This window comes from Globicephala melas, chromosome 12 (assembly GCF_963455315.2).
Source record: "Globicephala melas chromosome 12, mGloMel1.2, whole genome shotgun sequence".
Classification (NCBI taxonomy): Eukaryota; Metazoa; Chordata; class Mammalia; order Artiodactyla; family Delphinidae; genus Globicephala; species Globicephala melas.
Window position 1 is genome coordinate 32,561,560 of NC_083325.1, and position 25,197 is coordinate 32,586,756.

The 25,197-nt window shown below is 39.3% G+C and overlaps 1 long non-coding RNA gene across 2 annotated transcripts in view; it reads left to right on the forward strand.

Annotated features, from left to right (window-relative positions):
• The window catches only part of LOC115864046 (uncharacterized), a 70,788-nt gene that overhangs the window by 26,817 nt on the left and 18,774 nt on the right, over positions 1–25,197 (forward strand). The window contains exon 4 of one of the 2 annotated variants that reach the window (XR_004043795.2): positions 14,350–14,540. This is a non-coding gene — a long non-coding RNA (uncharacterized lncRNA). Of the gene's footprint in view, positions 1–14,349; positions 15,083–25,197 lie in introns of those variants that run through there. The other variant, XR_009566196.1, reaches the window with a different exon arrangement.

A 25,197-nucleotide genomic window follows, 5' to 3' on the forward strand; every position in this document is an offset into this window, starting at 1 on the left:
AACCAGGCCGCCCTGTCTATGTGGAGAGAGGGTAGCGAGCAGGGCCTGGGTGAGCAGAGCCTGGAAGAGGAACTTGGCATGGCCCCTGCTTACTTCATCCCGCCTGCCAGTCTGAGGCGATCTGTAAGGCTGTGTTTGGTGCCAGGGACCGGCTGGGAAAGGGGAAGTAAATTCAAACAAAAGAATGCCCCTGAAGTGTCTGAAAAGAGGCTTTTAGCACCATTCTTTCAGTGCTCTCAACCAGACGGAAGGTGCAAAAATTTAAAAAGCAGCCACAATCACTTTGGAGAACGGTTTTGTGGATCCAACACAGTGATATTATCACATCTATTTGTTGGACAAAGGACTTCATTGTATCACAAAATAAAACATGTTTCTCCTTCCAGTTCCTGCTTTGTGACATGTCTTCAAAAATGAGCTTACAAAGGAGCGGCCTGGAAACTTGGCAAAGGTGATTTTTAGACAAGCGCCTTCCAAAATATCTGATTAAAAGGGTTTTCAGACTGTTTTCCTGGCCTGCTGTGCAATTTGCAAACAATCCCCTTTTTTGGTCAGTTGGGGGTGAAGGATTGATGAAAGTCTTTGAAACTCATTTCTGACATTTATAGACAAACCTCTTCCAAGTTAGTTTTCAGCATGGGCAGCAACTGAACAGGCTTGCCATTAATTATGGAGTTCACATCAGGGCCCCCAAACATCCCAGAGGGTCTAGTTCCAGGGTTGTTTTCTGCTCTTTCTCCCTCTCTTCCATTCTGGATCCTTCATGGACACCTTCCAGTGTCCTGGTGAATTCTAATTAATGGTTAGATTCTTTATCTTTAGGGTTTCATCAGATTCTCAGATTTCCCAGACACTGAAACACTCTACATGACCTGAAGGTGGAATTAATTCTCCTCAGTAAAAATCTAGTCAAGGAATTCTCCCCAGCCAAGAAATCCAGAGTCAGGATGTAAGGCCAATTTCCCATGAGTGTAAAACTGCATAGCTTATTTCAAAAGGTTACATATTGTATGAGTCCATTTACATAACATTCTCAAAATGACAAAATTATAGAGATGGGGAGCTGATCAGTGGTTGCCAGGGATTAGGTAAGGGAGGAAGGGTGTGACTTTAAAGGGATTGCATAGAGAATTCCTTTGTAGTGACAGAACAGGTTTATATCTTGATAGGGGTGGTGGTTACACAGGTCTACACATGGAATAAAATGTCACAGGATTATACAGGAATATATATACCAAAAAAAAAAAAAAAGTCCACACAAAAACTGGTGAAATTTGAAGAAAGTCTGTTGTCCTGTTAATTGTATCATCCCAATGTTGATTTCCTGGTTTTGAAAATGTACTATAGATATATAAGATGTCTGTAGAAGCTGGGTGATGGGTACACAGAACCTCCCTGTACTCTTTTTACAAGTTCTCATGAGTCTATAATTATTTAAAAATAAAAGGTAAAAAGATGAAAAAAACCCCACCCCAAACTGTATGTCTTTATAGCATCTACCATTGTAGAGATGAGATGACCCATAGTAGGTGATTAAGAAATGAATGAGATGAATTACTGAATAAATGAAAGATCTTCTGCATTATATTAATGGAAATTTAAAAGAATCATGACAATAGATGACGTTTTTTAGTACATGACAATAGATGACATTTTTGAGTACTTGATATGTGTCAGGCATTGTGCTAAGGATTTTAAGCATTATCTCATTTAATCCTCATAGGAACTTTATGAAAAAAATTGCTCGTTTAAAAGATAATTCTACATATTTGGTACAAGTGTAAAGAAAAACAAGAAAATTATGAAAGACCAAAAAATCAGGATATTAGTTAACACTGATGAGTTGGAAGAGCAATACTGTCATGAGATGGGGAGGTGGGTGTGTGGAGACACGACAGAGGTTATGTGGATATTTGTTGTATCATTAGTTTTATTGTTTTATTTTATTTTTTGTTGAAGTATAGTTGATTTACAGTGTTGTGTTAGTTTTTGGTATACAGCAAAGTGATTCATGTATATATACATACATACATTTTCATATTCTTTTCTATTATGATTTATTACAGGATATTAAATATAGTTCCATGTGCTATACAGTAGATGCTTGTTTATCTATTTTATATATAGTAGTTTGTATCTGTTAATCCCAAACTCCTAATTTATCCCCCCCTTTCCCCTTTGGTAACCATCAGTTTGTTTTCTATGTCTGTGAGTCTGTTTCTATTTTGTAAATAAGTTCATTTGTATCATATTTTATTTTATTATTATTTTTTAATTTACTTTATTTTATTTTTGGCTGTGTTGGGTCTTCGTTGCTGCGCGCGGGCTTTCTTTAGTTGCGGCGAGTGGGGGCTACTCTTCGTTGCTGTGCGCAGGCTTCTCCTGGCAGTGGCTTCTCTTGTTGCAGATCACAGGCTCTAGGCGCGCGGGCTTCAGTAGTTGTGGCATGTGGGCTTAGATGCTCCACGGCACCTGGGATCTTCCCAGACCAGGGCTTGAAGCTGTGTGCCCTGCATTGGCAGGCGGATTCTTAACCATTGCACTAGCAGGGAAGCCCCTGTATCATATTTTAGATTCCACATATAATGGTATTTGTCTTTCTCTTTCTGACTTACTTCACTTAGTATGATAATCTCTAGGTCCATCCATGTTGCTGCAAATGGCTTATTTCATTCATATTTATGGCTGAGCAATATTCCATTGTATGTGTGTGTATTTATCACATCTTCTTTATCTATTCATCTGTTGATGGACATTTAGGTTGCTTCCATGTCTTGCCTATTGTAAATAGTGCTTTTATGAACAATGGGGTGCATGTATCTTTTCTTTTTTTTAAAATAATTTTTATTGGAGTAGAGTTGATTTACAATGTGGTGTTAGTTTCAGGTGTACAACGAAGTGAATCAGTTATACATATACATATATCCACTCTCTTTTAGGTTCTTTTCACGTATAGGTCATTACAGAGTATTGAGTAGAGTTCCCTGTGCTATACAGTAGTTCCTTATTAGTTATCTATTTTATATCTAGTAGTGTATATGTCTCAATCCCATGCATGTATCTTTTCAAATTAGTGTTTTCTCCTGATATATGCCCAGTAGTGGGATTGCTGGATCATGTGGCAGCTCTATTTTTAGTTTTTTAAGGAACCTCCATACTGCTTTCCATAGTGGCTGTACCAATTTACATTTCCACCAACAATGTAGAAGGGTTCCCTCTTCTCCACATCCTCTCCAGCATTTTCATTAGTTTTAAAGTTGTGCATATTATATATATATATTCTTATAGATGTGTTATATTTATACATGGTAAATTAGGTGAGGAAGATATGTAAATATGAAAGCAAAACAAAAAAGAACCAAGGGCGATTGGTGTGACAGGAGTGGTTTTATTGAGAAGGGCAGACCAACCAGAGATTATTTGCTCCCAGTGAGACAGGCTGGGACCCGGAACCCTTTGCTGCGGTACTGCAGTGTTTGTACATGGACACACCTATCCTTGAGCAACAAAATACAAAGAAACTGTATGGGACTAAAAATAACTGCATGCATGCACAGTTGAGGCAAATTCTGGACAAAAGATACAAAGAGACCAAAAAACCCAACTGCCGCTTTTGAAGAGCCTGGAGCAAAAACAGGGTGTTGGGAGCAAAAGCAGGGTACTGAACATGCCCCCTGCACACAACACCAGCAGAGGGGTGGGCAAAACACCTAAGCCACCCCTGTGGCCAGGGTCTGCAAGTTTGGCTACATACTGTCAAGGTGGCCACAAAGAAGCCTACGCTGAGTTGCATTCCCACCACAATGTATGTTTATCCATTTTATCACATTCTTTGCATAAATAAATACAATCAATCTTTAAAAATTTTGCCATTCTGAGAGGAAAAAGTGTTTCATTATATTGCTTTAATATTCACTTCTGTGATTTCTAGTGAGGTTGAATATCCTTTCTTATTTGCCATGTGTGTTTCTTCTGTTAATTACCTAATCGTACCTGGTTTCCTTTTTAGAAAAATTGTTCTTACCGATTTGTGGGCACTCTTTATGAATGGATAGTGACTTTATTATGGTGCAAATCTTTCTTCTTGGTTTATTGCTTTTCTTTGAAGTATGTTTATGGTGTTGTTTGCCTTAGACATGCTTTAAATTTGTGAGTCATCAAATCAGTACCTTTTCCTTTTATGATTCATACATTTTATGTTTTGCTTAGGAAAACATTCCCCAAGATTATAAAGTTCTGATCTCAAACTTTCTTCTGGTAACTTTTTAATATTAAGATTTTTAATCTAACCAGGATTTATTCTTGCATATAGTGTAAGGTAAGAACCTAATTTTATACCTTTTTGCCAATTGGATAACCATTTGTCCTAATATCATCTATTATCTAGTTCACTCTTTTGTGGTCATATACTAAATTTGCATTTGGTTTTGAACCTGTGTATTCTATTTCATTGTTTAGTATCATGTGAATATCACCCTATAAAATACCGACATTTCTCACCTCGGACATTTTTTGCGCACTTGTGAATTTTAGATTCACCTTTTCAACAAGTTCCCTGTTGATGTTCTGACTGGCATGTCTCTGAGTTTATAAATTAATTATGGGAGAATTGATATTTTACAAAATTTAGTCTTCCCATTCATCTGGAAAAAATTTTTTTTAGTATCTCAGTAAAATAGTTTTCTTCACAAAGTTTGTGCATCTTTTTATTTGGTTATTTCTAGGTATTTCATAGTTTTTTTCCTCTGGGGATTTTGAAATTTCATTGCAGTTTCTATTAGATTGTTTTTTTGAAGTACAAAGCTACTGATTTTTTAAAATGTTAATCTTATAATTGGCTGCCTTACTGAGCCTTCTTATTAGTTCTCTATGTTTTTTGGTTTATTTAGTTAAAAAAAATAGATAATCACGTCAACTGACAATAATGGCGGTTCTGTCTCTTTTTCTCCAATACTTATGAGGTTTTTTTTTTTTTTAAACATCTTTATTGGAGTATAATTGCTTTACAATGGTATGTTAGTTTCTGCTTTATAACAAAGTGAATCAGCTATACATATACATATATCCCCATATCTCCTCCCTCTTGCGTCTCCCTCCCACCTTCTACTTATGAGTTTTACCCACCTTCCTTATCTAATTGTATTTATTGAAACTTCCAGAATAATGTTGTGTAGCATCTTTCCCTGTTTTGAGTTTTAATCAAATGCCTCTACTATTTCACCCTAAAGTATGATGTTTTCTGTAACTCCTGTTATCAAATTAAGGGACATTTATTTACTAAGTAAATATAGTGAGTTGCAATAGTAAATCTCCTAAATTGGAACCCTCATTATATTCCCTGAATAAACCCTACATTTTAACGCCATTACATTAAATGCCAAAACCTACTTGGCAATTTTAAATGGTTTATTAGTAAATAGAGGCCTAACTTTAAAATAATCATAGTAATAATAAAAACAGGAAACAAGAATTCAAATGTTTTCAACAAACATAGGAGGAGGCAAAGGGAAAGAGTGGATGAAAGCATGATAAGCATCTTGCTTTGTTTCAAGAGCTTGTATGTACAAATTATTTTTCAAGTTTAAAAGTTTAATAAAACTTTTAATTAAAACATTTTAAATACATGTGTTCAGTGTATTTAAAATGTGTTCAGTGTACATTTAATCTTGAGAAAAGTGGAAATAGAACATGTTATTTTTAAACCACTAGAGCAAAAAAGGAAACAAAAAACTTCTTTAATCAGCAAAAATTAAAGATGAAGGAAAAAGAAGAAACAATGCAATGATAGCTCATAGGAAAAAAGGTAACAGGAATGGAAACAGTTATCAGTTATCAAATATCAGGTAATAAAATAAAGGTGGTTATATTAAAATAGCCTATTAAATGTAGAGACAGATTGAGTTAGAGAATAAATTTCAGTTATTTGATGTACACAAGAGACACACACACAAAAGTGACACAGAAAAACTGAAAATAAGCAACTTATAACCAAAAAAAGATAGAGAGGTCAGTATTTCTAGAAAAATAGATTCCAATATGAAAGCCATTATATGGCTAAAGAGGGACATAACATGTTGTTGAAAGATACAGTCCATTAGGAAGTTAAAATCATTATGAACTATTGAGGACATTTCATATTCATTTAATATAATATTCATGCACTCTCCCAGATCTCTTAGCCCCTTGCAGTTAAATGTGCTATAAACTAGTTCTGACCAGCAGGCTCTAACTAGTGCCACTAGTTAGAGTGCCACTTCCAAGCCAGGTATTTAAGAACTGGGGTGCGACTTCCACTGCTGTCTTACAAATTGCTTAAGGCTAACAACCATGCTATTTAAATGTACTTAGCATTAACTATACTTTATTTTTATCTACCACTATTTTTTAAAACAATCCTTTCTCTTTCTTAGATTCATTTTCCATCTTAATATTGTCTATACTTATATAATCTGTTCAGAAAAGCTTTCTGAATTTTAAAACATCTGAGGACTCATGTGTATGAAAATGTCTTTATTTGGCCCTGACACTTAAATGATAGTTAATTTGAGAATTCTTGGTTCATAATTAATGGTATTTCGTGAGAACTTTGAAGACATTGCTCCACGGCGCTCTAGAGCCTAGTTACAGAGGAGAAGCCTTATGCCAGGCAGATTCTTGTTCTTCTGAACATAACCTTTTTTTACCCTCTCTATTGATTATTTAAAATTTTCTCTTAAATGCTGGAGTTCAGAGATTCCTCCAGACATGCTGAAATTATTTCTTTTTTCCCTTTTCCTTTCCTCCCTCCTTCCTTCTTTCCTTTTCACCTTCCCTTCACTCTGTCAACTATTGATTTCCATTGAATGTTTGACAATACTTCATGGCACTTCATATTTTTAGGTGAGTGCATATAAATAGACAGAATTGACAGCTCAGATATGTTTTTTTTCTAGTGCAAATGGAAATCCCTGTTTCTCTTGACGATCACTACGCTTCTGGTGGGTGGTGTTGGTGCTCGTTCTGGACTGAAGAACACTTATGGGTCCTGGTAGGCTAGACATCCCTTTAGGGCAACCAGTAGTTTGTCTTCAGATGAAGGTTAGGATCTTCCCTTGAGGTAGCCCAAAATATTTAGGGAATTGCTTTGTTCCAGCCCCAGTATCTACTCTGAGGCTCCTATGTCAAAATTCCCAGTGTCCAGAGCTGCACTTGAGGTCAAAGCCAGCACCAGGCACTCTACCTGGGCAGGAACACCATTCCTCCACTCTTAAAACATTGCCCAGGCCTATCACCTATTCCTTCTTCTATCCCTACTGCCTCTGATCATTTGATTGTTTTAGAGTTCTTTCTTGGAGGACTTCTTATTTCCTTTCTGGAAGTCTGGATTCTTTAGATCTGTTTCCATCTGCTTTTTCTAGAAGCTTCTCAAGGTTCTGATTTGCTAGTGGCAACTCTTGGTTTTTCAGCTCTGCTAAAATTATTTTGTTTGCACATTTCCTCTGTCATGTCCATGGAATTTGGAGAATGTGACCAGGCAAACCCTTTTCTTCAGTCAGCCATTTGAAACCTTCATTTGGTCTTCCTCACTCAAATAAGTCTGAGATCATTTTTCTGGACAAGCCACCTCCAAAATATTCTGCTTTGTAATAAAGGATCAGGCAGCTAGAGTTACAGAAGAAAACTAAGTTATTATCCCCAACCCCAGATTAAAATAGCCTTATTGTCCAGAAAATAGACAAAAATAAAAAAGAAAATTAAAAAAATCGAAAATCCTACCAACGTATTCATGTTAAAATTTGATGTGAATAGTTTTGAGTTGTTTATATACACACAGAAAAGTACTTTTCTCCATAAACGGAGGTTGTAATTTCCAATACAACTAATATTTATCATGCACTTAGTATATATCTCAGGTACTTTGCTGAGATTTTTTATTATTTTATTTTTACTTTATTTTATCTAGTCAGTTTTCTCACTCATCCTTCTAACAGCCCTTCACACTTGAGATTATTATTAATCCCTCTTTTGATGCTCATTGAGGGTAAGTCGCTTGCCCACATTCATCTACTACTTTTAAGCACTACATTCTACTACTACCTAATATGTATATTGTTTTGTAACCAGTTTTGGAAAACAAATCCATGGATGCCTTTTCACATCAATAACTATGTATCTATATCATAAATGGAAATTGCTCCATAAGATAATATCTTATGTATATTTTCTAATTTATTTTTCCAGAATAAACAGTGCAGTATTGCAAACTATGCACCAAATTGTATCAAACACTTACCATGAGTCAGGCATTGTGTTGGGCGCTGGAGATAAGTAAGACATGGTCTCTGACCACATGGGGTTTACATTCTAGCGTGGGGCCTACACAATTACAAATGATGACACAAAAGACTGTTTAATTACAAATGTGATCATATGATATCACTTATGTGGAATCTAAAAAAAATGATACAAATGATTTCTTACATGATTAAAAGGGCTTTATAGTATTAATAAAAATTAAGTAATAAAGTCTATTTACCTTTAAAAACAGTGCCTATGATATGTGGACTGTAAAAATATCTTTAAACTGATTTCTAGTTGCATTTTACTATAATCAGAAAAAATATTCTGCATGATATTCTTTGAAATTTGTTAGATTTGTTTTATGGATAAGAACATAATCTTGTTTTGCAAATGATCTATGTAATCTATAATGATATACTCTAGAGTTTTGGCTTATAGTATTATAACCATGATAATTTCATCAAGTTTGCTAGTTGTGTTATTCAAATCTTCCACATACTTACTGATTTTTTTTTTTTTTTGGTATTCTAGATTAATCAATTACTTATAAAGCTGTGTTGAACTTTCTCACTATAATCTGGATTTGTTTATTGGTCAAATAAAACTGTACTACTATTTTTAAAAATGTGAGAGATACTAGATCCTAGTGTAGGCTCAGCTTGCGAGCTGGTCTGACCTGGGAGGTGTGAGCAGCCATCTCTGAGGAACTGACGTAGCAGAGGGAAGTTTTACTCTTACTTGTTGGGCCTTTGGTGGGCTTTCTGACTCTATAGCTTAGTCTGCAAGATGGCGTTAAGTAGAATCCAATCTCAGAAGCCTTTGAGAACATACTAACCTAAGGACATTCTTACTAAGAATCCCTGGGATTAAAATCTCCTTGCTGTGCACAAATCATCTGAATGAATTAAACATGCAATTGAAAGGCTCATCTTGTGCTACTCGAATGCTTGGCTGTACCAGAAATAAAATGAAATCATTTTCTCTTTCAAATAAATATTATATACTGTGGGCCTCACTGGTTCCATTAGCACTATCCAGTTGCACAGAGGTGATTATATTATTTATGACACATGCAGATACTAAGAGGCTCCTTCAACTTAAGGCAGATAAGCACTGTAAGATCATTTCCATCTTGACTCAACCACCCACTATTACTAGAGTCCTCTCTCTCCTTCTAAAACCTATAGACTGGTGGTTGTTTTTGAGACTCCAGAGCAAGCAGCCATTTTCAAAGGATGTTTGCTTGCTCAAAATAGACCATCATGACACTGGTATGAGAATGCTTTGTTGTACTCTAGTTGGGTCATGATTTTGTTTGCAGGTGACCTTTCTTAAGCACTCAGGGTGTGTTGTCAGTAAATAAAATGCCTGTCAAATTAGTCACTGACCCTGCAATAAATTCTGAAAAGCTACAAAGGGAACCCAGTTAAGAAAGTCCATATCATCTTTCTCTACAATATGATAAAAATGGAAAGAACAGATGTACATGTGGCCAACAAGCACATGAAAAGTTGCTCAATATCACAGTTATTAGAGAAATGCAAATCAAAACTACAATGAGGTACCACCTCACACCAGTCAGAGTGGCCATCATCAAAAATCTACAAATAATAAATGCTAGAGGGAGTGTGGAGAAAAGGGAACCCTCCTACACTGTTGGTGGGAATGTAAATTGTGCAGCCACTATGGAGAACAGTATGGAGTGTCCTAAAAAAAACTAAAAATGGAGTTACCGTATGATCTAGCAATCCCAGTCCTGGGCATATACCCGGAAAAGACAAAAACTCTAATTCAAAAAGATGCACACACCCCAATGTTCATAGCAGCACTATTTACAACAGCCAACACATGGAAGCAACCTAAGTGTCCATCAACAGATGAATGGTTAAAGAAGATGTGGTATATATATACGATCAAATACTACTCAGCCATAAAAAAGAATTAAATAATGCCATTTCAGCAACATGGATAGATGTTGAGATTATCATACTAAGTGAAGTAAGTCAGATAAAGGCAAATATATGCCATCACTTATATGTGGAATCTAAAAAAATAATACAAATGAACTTGTTTACAAAACAGAAACGCACTCACAGACATAGAAAACAAACATATGGTCACTAAAGGGGAAAGGGTGGGGGAGGGATAAAACAGAGTATGGGATTAACAGATACACAGTACTATATATAAAATAGATAAATAGAATGGAAGGAATGGTTACTATTCACTGAGCATGCACAATATATCATGGACTTCACACACATTTCTAACCTTCCGAGGAAATTGGGGATCAATGATGTTAAATGATTTGCTTAATGCTGCTTTGTAAAAAGTAGAGCTAGGATTTGAATACAGATCTTTCCTGCATCAAACATAAGCTTTTCTTACCTGGGGTGTTTTTAAAAAAATGGCTGCAAAATCTTGACTCTTTTAACATTGAGCAGTTCGTCTACATGCCCTCCCTTTAAATCTGGGTGGGCTTGGACTGCTGCAACCAGTAGACTACAACGTAAGTGATGCTATGTGACTTTTGAAGCTGGGTCACAGAAGCCCATGAGCTTCTGCTTTATTTGCTGGAACATTTGGAACCCTGAGCCACCAGGTAAGAAGTCTTCTATTCAGATGCCACCATGCTAGGTAGAAGCCCAAAACACATGGAGTAGCCATATTTGTAAGCATCACAGCTATAGTTGACAGTTCTGGCTAAGCCCAAACTTTGAGACATCCCAGTCCAGGTGCTAGACATGCAACTGAAGCTCTAGATCATTCCAGTCCTCATCATTCAATTACCTCCAAAAGTTTGAATCTTCCTTGCTGAAGCTCAGACACTGTGAATCACGGGTAGATCATCCTCATCATGTCCTGTCCAAATTTCTTTTTTTTTTTTTTTTTGCGGTACGCGGGCCTCTCACTGCTGTGGCCTCTCCCGTTGTGGAGCAGAGGCTCCGGACATGCAGGCTCAGCAGCCATGGCTCACGGGCCCAGCTGCTCCACGGCATGTGGGATCTTCCTGGACCGGGGCATGAACCCGTGTCCCCTGCATCGGCAGGCGGACTCTCAACCACTGTGCCATCAGGGAAGCCCCTGTCCAAATTTCTGACCACAGAATCCTGAGCATAATAAAATCTTTGTTGTTTTATACCACTGAATTTGGGGTGATTTACTGTTCAGCAGTATTTTGCAGAGTCGGGACGGAACTTTGGTGTCTACTAAGCTACCTTCTACCTAATAACCAGAATCTCACCTATTTCTAGTTGAGAGGTTACACACTGGTGGTTAATGGCTAAATCTGGCATTCAAGAGGGTTTTGTTTGGCTCTCAGAATTGTGAGTTTTAACAATGATTAAATTTTACATGAAACCTGAATTTCCAGCTTCTCTGGGAAAAATCAGAAGATCTGGAGACACTGGGCTGGCATCGTGGTAAGAAAACAGTCCTGTGTTTCTGCGTAGCAGCTACCTCCTTCATGTGGGCCTTTGCTCCAAGTGTTAGAGTCCTCAGCACTCACGATTGCATTACTGGCCTTCCTGCCTGCCTGCTTACTGTGAGCATTTGTATTTGTAGACTTGAGAGACAGATACTCTTACAGCCTGTTTTTGAGTGTTGAAAAGTGCTTAAGAATTATTGTTTCTTCCACTTTTATCTTCTAAAATTCAAGTTCAGTTTGCATTATCATAATCTATTTTGCATGTTTAGTAATTATAGTGATGACTGGAATACCTTTTAATGCTATAAAATAGTACAGTTTAAAATAAACCTTAAATCCCAAATCTTATATTTAATCATCCATCTGTCGTGATAAAGATGCTTCCATCTTTATGGAAGTCAGAAGTCAGCTAACTGTTTAATTAGGGAAAAAAACCCTCTATCTTGCCCTCAGCTTTGAAAAAGAAGGCTATCCTTCAATTGTGGACTTAATGTCGACTCTATTTAGGACTTATGAATGGATTTGTTTTGGGGGAAGACCCTTCTTTACCAGAGCCCTTTCTGGAAGAGAATTTGGATTTTGGCATGGATCCATCCCCCTGTGGTTCCTGAGTTGAAACCCAGCTCTTTTGTGTAGCCATGATAAGTCATTTGATTTAGGAGAGACATCAGGGAAAGTAGCAGCTATTTACTTTGCTAGGGTTAGTAGAATACTAATGTGACTGCTTGCTAAGAGTCTGAAGGGGGAAGAGGAAGAGAAAAAGAATTTTCATATTTACTGAACACTTAACTCAGACCACAGCAGACTAACCCATATATTTTTTCATTGGCAGTCTGACAGAAGGAAATGTCTTAAATTTTTTTTTCAGTTAAACTTCAAGATTAAAGAACAGGGGAAGTGATTACCAGGGGAAGTTGTGGAAACTCTTTGTCTAGAGATGTTTAATAAAAAACGAAGCTTTCTAGACAGGAGAAATCATTCCAACTTTGGAGTGGGGCAGAGGCAGGCAATAAGGAAGGCCAAGGAAAACTTGATGACCTTTTGAAAACTCCATTAAAGCTTTAATAGTTGTTGTATATTTTGATCAGTGGCCACAGACCCATAGCAGAAGACTTTAACAAATTTGACTTGAAATTGGGTGTGTATTGGATGGTCATTACTTATTACAGCTAATAGGTGTTTACTGTTGGCATTGTGTTCTTATGAGGCTAATGCAATTTTGACACCCACCCATGGCTTCAGATTATTTCTTTGGCCCTGTTCAGCATGATGTAAATCGCAAAGGGGACTGTCTACCTCATAGGCAAAGTAACACGTAACAACGCAATGGTTTTGGCTTCTTTTACATTTAGGTTTCACATCTTAGGAGAACTGTTGAAGTCAGTACATGGATACTTGCTGAGAGGGGTTCCAGCAAGGAGCCATGGGTGCTGATTATGATAGTGATTTTGGTCATTAGAAATCAGCATTGAATGACTAACTCCAGAAAGTCATGGAGGGACACACAATGACACAGATTCTGTCCAGGAAACAAGCATTCCGTTTTCTAGTATTCCAAAAAATGAAACAGTAATACAACTTCCTTCCCATTTAGTGGATATGTGAATCTTCTTCCTTCCTTTCAAAGAAATGTTAATCCAGTCCTTTACATCGATGACTAATGCCTGTCCCACTGTGGTGGATGCTGTGATGTACTTGCTTTCCTCAGGAATGAAAAGCTTCATTCCCCAGTCTGTGGGACCATTACTAGCAGAAACCCCCCAGCTGCCAGCCCCCTCCTGGGTTTGCCTTGGTAGAAGAAAACCACACCCAAAGTTACCATCCTTCCAGGGGTAATACATATCACATCCAATCACTGATCAAAGTCAGGATATACAAAATTCCCCAAAACCACCCTCATTCCTGACACTAATTGCAGAGTTTGGGCATCTCTAAGACTACTCTCAAGTTTAATAATTCACTAGAAAGACTCACAGAACTCACTGAAATCTGTTATGATCATGGTTACAGTTTATTACAATGAAAGGATACAGATTGAAATCATCCATGGTAGAGACTCACAGGATAGAGTCCAGGAAAGTCCCACTCATGGAGCTTCCAGTCATCCTCTCCCAGGGGAATTGAAGACAGCACTAAATTCCCTAGCAACAATATGTGACAAAATCCATGGAATATTGCCAGCCAGGTAAGCGCACCTGAGCCTTAGCGTCCAGAGTTTTTATTTGGGGTTCAATCACATGGACATGGTTGACTGCCCACATGGCTGCCATCAGTCTCCAACTTCACTAGAGATCAAGCTGATACCTGTGACCCAATAAACCTACCATAAATCACATTGTGAAACTATCTGCTGTGGCCCAAGGCTCTTAGGTAAATAAAAACACTTTTACCAGGCAGGACATTCCAAGGGCTTAGTTATGACCTTCCAGGAGCTTGGGACAAAGGCAAGACTTCTCTTTGGACCAGGTTAATTTTTTTACTACACAGGACATAAAGACTCCCTCCCTCAACCTGGGACAATTTTGAAGGGTCATACTAGTTTCAGAGCTCACTGGAGGGTGAGCTGAATCCTCCTTTGAGGTTGTGGTGTGGCACGACTTGTGCCTCTACCCAATCCTGTTTTCCTCCCTTTGCTTCCACAGGTGTTAATTCCAAGCTCGCTTCCTAGTAATTCACCAGCATGCTATTCTCCAGCTCAGGATCCACTTCCAAGGGAACCCAGCTTGCAACCGTTGGTGCCACAAGTGGTCAAGAAAGCAGATGCTGGAGTGAGATTTTAGAGCTGGATCACTTGCTGCCCAGTTGCCAATAAAGAGTCCATCACCAGCAGAAGGTAAACAGTTAAGTCCTGGCACAGATAACAACATAGCAGTGCCACAGTTAAAAGTTTCACTGGCAGTGAATTAGAATTGCATGCTGGTGGAAAAGAATGCAGGTGCTGAGAAATACTGGGGCAGTATTAACTATAAGAAGATGGAACTGTGTGTCTATTGTTATCTGATGTTCTGGAAAAAGATAATAAGCAAATGATTAATCAGCAATTAAAAGCTAAGTGTGAAACCTAGAGGGCCTTCATGGTAGCATATAAATAGGCTTTCATCTCTTTCTGGCGATGGTAAAGGGAGGCAGCACTAGGGTGACCAACTATCCTAGTTTGTTTGGGACTCAGGGGGTTCCCATTATGTGGGGCATTCAGTTTTCAAACCAGGAAAGCCCAGGAAGACCGAGATAAGTTGGTCATCCTAAGTGATAAAGAAAAACGGACCAGGCCCAGTGATGCACTGGCAGAAATGATTGCCAGTCTTCAAGATCTAAAGATGCAAGATATTTCCCATCATATTCCCATTGAATTCATCAGACTGACACCTGAGAAATCCAGACAAATCCTGGAGACTGGTAGTAGACTACTGCAAACTCACCCAAGTAGTAGCTCTGATTTCTACTGTGGTCTTTTAAAAAATAAATAAATAAATAAATAAATAATTTTATTTATTTATTTTTGGTTGTGTTGGGTCTTCATTGCTGAGTGTGGGCTTCCTGTAGTTGCAGTGAGTGGGGGCTACTCTTTGTTGCAGTACATGGGCTTCTCATTGTAGTGGCTTCTCTCATGGTGGAGCACGGGCTGTAGGTGGGTGGGCTTCAGTAATTGTGGCATGTGGGCTCAGTAGTTGTGGTGCATGGGCTTAGTTGCTCCACAGCATGTGGGATCTTCCTGGACCAGGGATCAAACCCGTGTCCCCTACATTGGTAAGCATATTCTTAACCACTGTGCCACCAGGGAAGTCCCTAGTGTGGTATTTTTTGCCGAAGCAGATCAACACAACCTTGGGTACAAAGTATGAGAGGTCATTCATCTGTCAATTGCGTTCTTTTCTGGTCTTCTCAAAAAGGATCAGAAACACCTGCTATTCACTTGCAATGGACAGCAGTGTCCATTTCCAGTCTCACCCTAGAACTATGTTAATGCTCCTACTCTCTGATATAGGATAGTCAAAAGAGACCTGGGCTGTTTGGTGGAAAGAGTACTGATTAAGGTGTGTTCAGTCTGAATTGTATAGCTGAAGGTCAGATAACTTTTTAATAGAGCTGTGGGAGGACGGATCAGCTGCATCCTGAGGAACAGAAATTTCCTTCACTGAGAGAGTCCTAGCATGAACTAGCTGCCTTTTGTCATGGCCGTTACAGAAAGGAGCCATGTTTCTGATGGAGGTAGTTGGAACTGTCCACCATAAGATTCTCTGATTTGGAAATAGAGGGTGAGGAAGAGTGAAGTCGGTGAGGTTGGGGTGTAAACTTTGCAAGAACACCTTCAGGTGGTTATTTTGAGTCAGGAGCCAAGAAGTAATCAAGTTCCCATCATCTAATGGCATGTACTTAAACACAGTGGAGATGGTATATTTGTCAGAAAAGAGGCAATCTCTTGGAAGTCTACTTTTAAGAACATTTCATCCTCTTCTGGTTGTCTCTTGTTGAAAGCTCTTTATAACCTAATAGCATTTTGGCTTTATCTCTTATTCCACTTACTGCTGTGGTGACCCGTTCAGTACAGATTTCCAGCAATTTCATGGGTGCAACTCTCAGGATAGTGCTATGCTCCTCACTGTGCATCTTTTCCACTGCTGCAGGACAGGGTTCTTTAGGAATTGCTTGGCTCTCATGCATGTGGATGGGCCAACTCTTGACCAATGGACAGTAGGAGCTGATGGAGCAATGCTTCCCTAGTGGACAACATGGGCATCACACATGATCCCACAGGACCCAGTACCCAGTCTCATGTAACAGGGGCTAACTCAATAATTCATGCTTATGTTGTCTCTTTCTTCTTCTTTCTTTCCTGTTGCTTCCCACTTCTGCCTCTTGAGATCACAGCCCCAGAGAAACAACTCACACGCAAGCCTTTGTCTCAGGCTCTGCTTTGGGGGAAATGCAGCCTATATGCTGTAACATGATAGATAGGTGCTCCCAGCCAGATGTTACCTGGAACTACCTTGTTAGCATAGAGTCTCCACTGTGTGTGTGTGTCCTTCTCTGTCCTCACTTGTTTTCTAAGCTACATAAAACAAGGCAAAGGAGGTCAAGCTTCATTTGGGGCAAGACATACATTTGAGGAATAATAGCAGTGAACATTTTTGGGATTGGTCTTTATCTGCCAAGCACTGTTCTAAGCGGTTTATATACACGACCTAACTTTTACTAAATCCTATGGGGGAGGCACTATTATCGTTCCTATTTATACACAGGGAAATGGAGGCTGAGAGAATTTTAGTAACTTTAAGTGGCTTGGCTGGGGAATGGCGAAGCTGATCTGATTCCATTGTCCGATGTCAGAGCAGAGCTCTTAAATACTAGAAATCCCAAGATGCAAATCAATATTAGGCTCTGTGTGGGTGATGAATGGGGTTTGATTACCAACATTTAATGTGCAAGCATTAGCACGGGATTGTACACCAAGCTGATTTTTCTCAGGGAGCCTGGAGAGAGTGGCCAGACTCCAGCAGGAGAAGTGGAAGGTCTCATTCACCAGGCAGGTGAGGGTCAGCAGAACGGGGCCATTTGACTTCTTATTTGGCTTCATCTGATTGCTGGAAAAGGGTGAACTTTGTGATATTTATTTATGGTTATATATAATGCTTATGATTATTTATGATATTTGTAAATAGATGGCCCTGCTTGGTAATTTATGGCTGTATCTTGGGCTTTTCATCATAGAGATGGCCTTAAAAATAATTTTAGTCTGTCATTAGAGGACACATAGATGCGTGTTTGCCATGTCAGGTTTCAAGTAGGAATGGCTGGTGACACCTGGGAAAGAAAAAAAATAGGATTAGGTAATTTACAAAAGTGCTTCATTTTTCAAAACCTTCTCACTTTCCTCACTTTTTCATGTTGTACCAAAATAGAATGTTTGTCTTAATTAGAAGAAACAGGTCATGACTCTGAAGGCAAACAGATCCATTATTCTTCAAGAAATGCTCTAATCCTCCAGCCTGAGGTCAGGCTGTGCGGATAAGGGGTATACTGGGGGAAGGGACTTTTTATTTAAACTGCTGCTGAGCAAATATTTCCTTCTCCCCATCACAATCAGCTTCCAAAGCAACCCATAAATGTCTTTCTGAAGAGTATACACAGAATCCAGACCCCAGGCCCAGCCCTGGAACACCTGCTAGGGCTGAAGTATTTTAGGGTCCTTTGATGACAGCAGTCATTCACACCATATCTGCTCCCCAGAAGGAGGCTCAGCCTAACAAGTGAAGGTGGGGTTTCCTTGCAATTGACTTTTGCAAAACGAAATAGTCATTCATGCATCCCCAAGTTTGTAATATGCATGTAAAATTTTGTCACATAATGTGGAGTTATTTGCATGAACCAACTTTATTAGTTACCTGGGACTCTGGCCCCAGGTGAGAACAAAAAGAGAACCACAGTGACAGGAACTATAACTAAGGGATTCTGTGTCCTCTGGCAACTTCTGGAGGCTTTCTGAGCATGCACTAAGATCGACAGGTGATTCAAAGATGAACCAGATACAGATCATGCCTTCCAGAAGCTCACAGACTAATGAAGGAGGGTGCTAACAAATATACCTTAAATGACTAAAGCATGAGATAGAAAGAGTCAAATTTCATCACAGGGAGGAGCTTAAGAATGAGATTACTTCCAACTGAAAGGATCCAGGAAGACTTTGTAGAATCCTTTGGATTTAACCTTGAAGGGAGGGCTGGATTTGAACGCTCAGGGATTGGGCTGGGAAGAACTTTCCAGAGTGAGGGTATGGTCTGTGCAAAGGCAGAAGTGTGCAAATGTCAGCATGTGTGTGGGCAGCAGTATGAGAGCAGTGGGGAGTCCAGGGAACTGGGGAAAGGCAGTGGAGGGATTTGCCCAGTGGATGAGGGATTGTCGTGGAGACTTGTAGATAATTAATCCTTCGTCGATTGAAGCTGCGAATTGTCCAAGGTCACATGGCTAGCAGTTGGCAGTAGGGTGGATTTTGGCCCTGATCTCTTGGTTCTCAGTTCAGTAAGTTTTCTCTTCCTCACTTTGGATTACAAGAAGCTTTTAACTTTGCTTTATTTTTGGCCATCTGTGACAAGTACCTTGAGGAGCCCATTTTGGGAGTTTAAAGGCAACATGGTCCCGAGGGCTTAATCTTGGAAATCTACCAGCTTTGTGAATAGGTTTACTCTTGCTTTCTTTCCACCTTCCCTCACCCATTAGGATACCAGTGGGGCCAGGTCTGAGACAGTCAGGCTTTGGGAACAGGCACGTGGCTGGAGGTATGTGTGTGTGAGAGAGAAAGACGTGTGTACGTGCGTCTCTGCTTGATGTCTCTGTTCTGAGGCTAACTATGAATCACCTTTGGAATTTTGTTCTCTCAACTTGACATGGGCAAAAAGCCAGCACAGAGAAGAATTTTACTTTGCCCTAAAGTGTGTTTATTTCTGGGCTTAGCTGGAGCTCAGGAAACGGGGAGTGTTTCATTGACTAGGAAAGCCCTTTCTTGGGTGTTGGCTGGGTGCTGCTTTAGCAGAGAGATAGAGTCAGAGAATGAAGAACACTCAGACATTGGAAGGGATCTTAGAGGTGACCTGCCAGAAAGCTTTCCACAACAGCACTTGGCTTCCTGACGCAGGTTGGGGCGTGCCTTTCAGGGCTAGTCTGTTGGTCAACAAATAGCAATTGAGAGCTCAGTATTTGCCGGACAGGGTTGTGGAGAGGAGAGAGTGAGGTCAAGCTAGTCAAGTGCCTAGCACAGTGGAAGCACTTGGTTCAGAAATGGTAGTTTCCGTGGTATGGAGGGTGCTCTGTAGGCTGAGAAAGCCAATGTTCAGTATGTATAACTGATTCACTTTGCTGTACAGCACAAGCTAACACAAGATTGTAAATCAACTATACTCCAATTAAAAAAAAAAAAAGAATATTCTGGGGGTGGGGAGGGGCAGGGGCAGTTTTCCTGGACTTCAGCTCTGCAGATTCCCTTCTCTCTCAAAGCCCATATTTTCAGCTGACATCATCCTTATTTTACAAACTTAGCACCCAGGAAAGCAGCTGGAAGTGCACCAAAACCAAGAGTCAGTTTAATTTTTCTGTTAAACCCTTTCTCAGTTTTGAAATTTGTATCTTTGGTGATTATTTTATATGTAATTAATAGTTCTTTCTTTCTTTTTTACAAACTGGCTTTGAATTTAGCATTTGTTTTCGTTTCCTAGGCTAGCTGTAACAAAGGCCACATTCTGAGGTCCCATGTGGACATCAATTTGGGGGGACACTATCCAACCCATTTCAGTATCCATAAAGGGATTTTGGAAAAGAAGGTAGGGTACATAGTGGATGATGAATTCACATTATTGTCTTCCTTCTGCTTTTTATCTCTCTGAACTTGATTTCCTGGGGTAGCTGGAAAGCAAGGCTCTAAAGAGTTAGGGAGTTAGTGGTAGGAGCTCCCAGGCATATAGGGAATGGGCCAGGAGGGCAGCCAGCCTGGTCCTCCAGGTTGGGCAGTGACACTGGCTAGTCAGTTTTGTATTTTATTTATTTATATTTTTGGCTGCGTTGGGTCTTTGTTGCAGTGCACGGGCTTCTCATTGCAGTTGCTTCTCTCGTTGCAGAGGCCGGGATCAAGGCACACAGGCTCAGTAGTTGTGGTTCCCAGGCTCTAGAGTGCAGGCTCAGTAGTTGTGGCACATGGGCTTAGTTGCTCTGCGGCATGTGGGATCTTCCCGGACCAGGGATCAAACCCATGTGTCCTGCCTTGACAGGCAGATTCTTAACCACTGTGCCACTGGGGAAGTCCCAACTGATCGGTTTTGACTAGACACCACTATGGTTCCTTTAAACCTGTTTAAAAAGAGTTTAAAAAGCCAGATTTCTGGGCTTCCCTGGTGGCGCAGTGGTTGAGAGTCTGCCTGCCGATGCAGGGGACACGGATTCGTGCCCTGGTCCGGGAAGATCCCACATTCCGTGGAGTGGCTGGGCCCGTGAGCCATGGCTGCTGAGCCTACGCGTCCGGAGCCTGTGCTCTGCAACGGGAGAGGCCACAACAGTGAGAGGCCCACGTACCGCAAAAACAAAAACAAAAACAAAAACAAAACAAACAAAAAAAGCCAGATTTCTGGCTTGGCTCTGACATTTACGACTGATGTAAATTCGAACAGATCACAAAATCTCTCTGAGCCTGTTTCCTCACCTGTGAATTAGGAATAGCAACAATACCTGCCTAGCCTACCTGCAGAGAGTGTAGTAAGGATCAAGGGAGAGGAAGCGTGAAAGGTCCTTGCCCACTTACTGATGATCACCTCAGTGCATCTGAAGTCAGGGTGACCCTTTGAAAACACACATCAAATACTTTCACTTCCTTGTTTTAAACCATCTAATTGCTTCTTCATATTTAGATAAAGCCCAGACTTGTTAGCATAGCTTAAAAGGTCTTGTAGAATCTGGCCCCAACATACATTTTCAGACCCAGATCTCTCTAGAAGTCCTACCTCTCCCAAGTACCCGTCTCTGACTGTTCTAGCCCATACCTGAAAGCTCATTTTCTGGACCACTTATTTCAGCACTTGATTAGATTTTATCTTGAATTATTCTTTGATTCTTTCTTATAGGAAGATCTAGTCAAGTGAAATCTGCAGAAGCACAATCAATAAAAACAGAGCACTCTAGTTGAAGTTGGACAGCTTCACCACTTACTTCTAGTTGAAGTTGGACAGCTTCACCACAAACTTAGAATAAAAAGAGCTTCATCTCTTACTTTGGTGTCCCATCCTTGCTCTTTCTCTTCATAAGCTTGGCCTTGTGGAGCACTGTCTGAAAACCATTTCAGGGACTTTTGTTCAAAATGGCAGAAGTATTCTGTCTCTCCCTCTTTCTCAGATGGCATTAAAATTATAGTAAAGAATTTCAAAAATTATAAACTTATAAAAACTAAAAGTAATAAGTGTATAAGTGGGTAGTGATGGTTCATATATTTCAACAAATCTCTAGAAGGTAGAAAACATTTGGAGAAATAATTGGCTAATAAAACAGAGTAAAGAAAGCTTCAGCATAGGAATGTGTACTTGGGCTTTAGCTAAAGTAGGACGTCTGTTGCCCAAAAGAACTATAGGGAGGCTCTGTCCTTGGAGATAGCATGAATGTCAGTGGGATTGAAAACAGAAGACAAATTGGAGCTCCATGGAACTGTTGATCCCACTCTTGCTATCTTTCCTGTGCAACCCAGAATAGCCCTTGTTCTCAAAGTGAATATCTCTACAGACACTGAACACAGTCTTTGGAAGAGGACTAGTGTGAGGATTACTGCCCCAGACCAAAGCTCTCTTGATTCTGGAACTGAGGAATCTCTAGATGTAATGGATGGTTTCCCACCAGTTCATGTGAAGCAAATCCTGCCAGTTGATAAGCCAAACCCTTATTCACAGAGCTCCTGGTCAGCCATTCTATTGTTTCCTTCTTAAATATGAAAAGATATCTGATGATTATCAGAGTATTGAGAAAAGCCAGTAACTTGAAAGAGAATGGCTAAGAGAAACGAATAAAAATGAGCCTGGAGGAAAATAATTCAAGGGACAGAGGAGCACTTAAAAAAATAGTTTCCTCAAACGGACTTAAGAAAATTTTGCATCCATTAAACAAGAGAGAATGTTACAAAAAGGAAAAAAGAGATAAAATAAGAAAGATCTTGTGAAACATAAATGATGACTGCCAACAAAATAAACTGATATAAAGATTGGAAGGTGAAGTGAAGGAAATCTTAGGATAAGTGAAGGAAAACTTAGAATAAAAAGAGTGATAGAGAGAAAGAAAGGAAGGGAGGAGAGATAGAAAGAATTTGAAAGAATTAGAAAAAGAAAAGGTAGGAGGATCAATACAGAAGTAGCATTCTCTGAATAATAGATTGGCTTTAATAGGAGTTCCTGAATTTACAGAGGAAACCAGAGGAGGGGAAATTATTAAATAAATAAAAGAAAATTACCCAGAACTGGAGGAAGATACAAGTCTTCAGATTATAAGGACCTAAAGTGTTGAATGGAATAAATGAAAAGAGATCTACACCAAGACAAATAATCATAAAATTTTGTTTCATTGGAGTTAAAGAGAAGGTCTTAAAAGTTTCCTGAGAAGAAAAGCAGGCAATTTAGAAAGGAACAAGAGTCACTTAGTCTCTTCAAGCTGCTACGACAAAATACAAGAGACTGGGTGGCTAATAAAAACAAACATTTATTTCTCACAGTTCTGGAGTCTGGAAGCCTAAGATCAAGGTCTTAGTATGGTCACATTCCAGTGAGACCCTTTTCCTGATTCATAGCTGGTCCCTTGTCATTGTATCCTTAAATGGTGGAAGGGGGCTAAAGTCACTAATTCCCTTCATGAGGGCTCCAACTTTCATGAGCTAAGCACCTTCCAAAGTCTCTGCCTCCTAATAACATCACATTGGGCATTAGAATTTCAATATATGAATTTTGAGGGGACACAAACATTCAGACCATAGCAATTAGTCTGGCAATTAATTTTAACAGTGATACTGAATGCTAGAAGACATTGAGCAATCCTTTCAAAGTTCTGATTGAATGTGGCTTTTGTTCTAAAATTCTATACCTAGCTAATCTATCAATCAAGTTTGAGGTCAGAATAAAGATCATTTTCTCAAGGACTCAGAAATACTATGACCATGCACATTAGAGAATGTGTTTCAGAAAAAGAAATCAAAGGAGTGAACAAAAAAAAGAGGAAGCTATGGGAGACAAAGCCTCCAACCCAGAAAAAGCAGCAAACAAAAATCCCATCCTAGCAGCTGGGTCTCAAGTCTAGGGAGAAACTAGTCCCGATGGGAGAGGAAAGACAGGGGATGCTGTGAAAGAGGTCTTGGCCAAGTGGAGGACAGTGGAGCTTATAGGTTAAACTGTATGTTGAGAACTTTGAAAATCATGAGGCTTTTATAATGTTGCAGAAAATAAGAAAAAGGAGAAGTGAATCAGAGACTTCAGGAAGACAATAATAACAGAAGTGTACAAGAAAGGCATTGTCCAAATATAAAGCCAACTCACCTGAGGTATGATTTTGACTAGTTGATGGGATGTGAAGAGGAGAATCCATTTGAATAGATGCCAGAAATGTTACATTATTTTCTGTTTTTCAGTTTTTAACTTTCACTCATACAAATCACGAGGACTTAACTATGGTTCCAAGCAGAATATAAACATTATGAGTCTTGATAATGTAAACATTACAGGTATAGCTGTCACAGGTTGGGGAGTGGAAGAGAAGAAGAAGGAAATAGCTGTGAAAAGTTGACGGAACAAGAAGTGAGGCTTTAATATGCCACTTGAAGTTGCCGATGTCAAGAGGAAGAACTGAAAATGGAGGTGTAACTAAATTGGGATGAGGAGGGGGAGGGGCAGTAAGGAAGAGGTGGTGCAGGTGAGTTAAATTTTCCTCCATCGTAGTGGAAGTCAGTAGATAATATCTAAAGATGGTAAATCAAGAAATTGAGCTATGTATCTATTATATAGAGATTGGAAGTAACCACCAGGAGAAATAAAAATAGAAATGATTAAAAGTGCTTGCTTCTGGGAAGCAGGACTTGGTGGGGCACAGGAGGGGTCACCAATTTTCAATGTAAGTCTTTTCATATAGTATTTGATTTTTTAAACCATATATATGTATTACTTACACAACATTAACAAAGACATATATACACACAAAGAAAACTGCTGGATGACCTTTGAAACTTGCTTTTAGCCCTCAATTTCAATTATAATTAGCTGAAATTTCAGCTCAGCGGAATATAACTGTAATTAAAAATCTCAACTGCCTAATGGCAGACAATTAGCTGGAGCTGTCAGGAGCCAAAAAGAATGATGGGCAGCTTGAAGACTTTGCTGTAAGGCTTGGCAGCAAACTGCCAAGGATTCCCGCTCCCTGAGTCTGCCTTTGTGTCTTCTAATCCCAAGGAGGCAGCAGGATTTATGGCAGGATCCTTGCCTTTAGATTTCACGGCAGACCGCCTTCAGGTCTTGGCTTCACCAGTTATTGCCTAAGAATCCTTGGGCAAGTTATTTAACCTTTCTGAACTGTCAGCTGCAAAATGGGGATATCACCTACCTCGCAGTGTTATAATAAAGATTGAATAAAATAATGTAAGTACTGATCACAGCATAGTCCCTGGCACACTACAGATATTCAATCAGTGGCAGCTTAGAGAAGAACAACATTTTACATGGTTGAAACACTGTTCTGGAAAAACACAGGGCTTTTCCACTTGATAGAATTTGAAACATTGATGTGAAGTCTTCTGTTCTAGACTTTGGAATCCCCTTGTCAGGAATAGCTAATAGGCAGCATCTATGTTACCACTCTAACCCATGGCAGACATAGCTAATTGATCTCAGTATTCTTTTTTCTCTCTCTCTTTTTTTTTTAAATTGAAGTATAGTTGATTTACAATTTTGCATTAGTTTCAGGTGTACAGCAGTTTTATATATATATATATATAT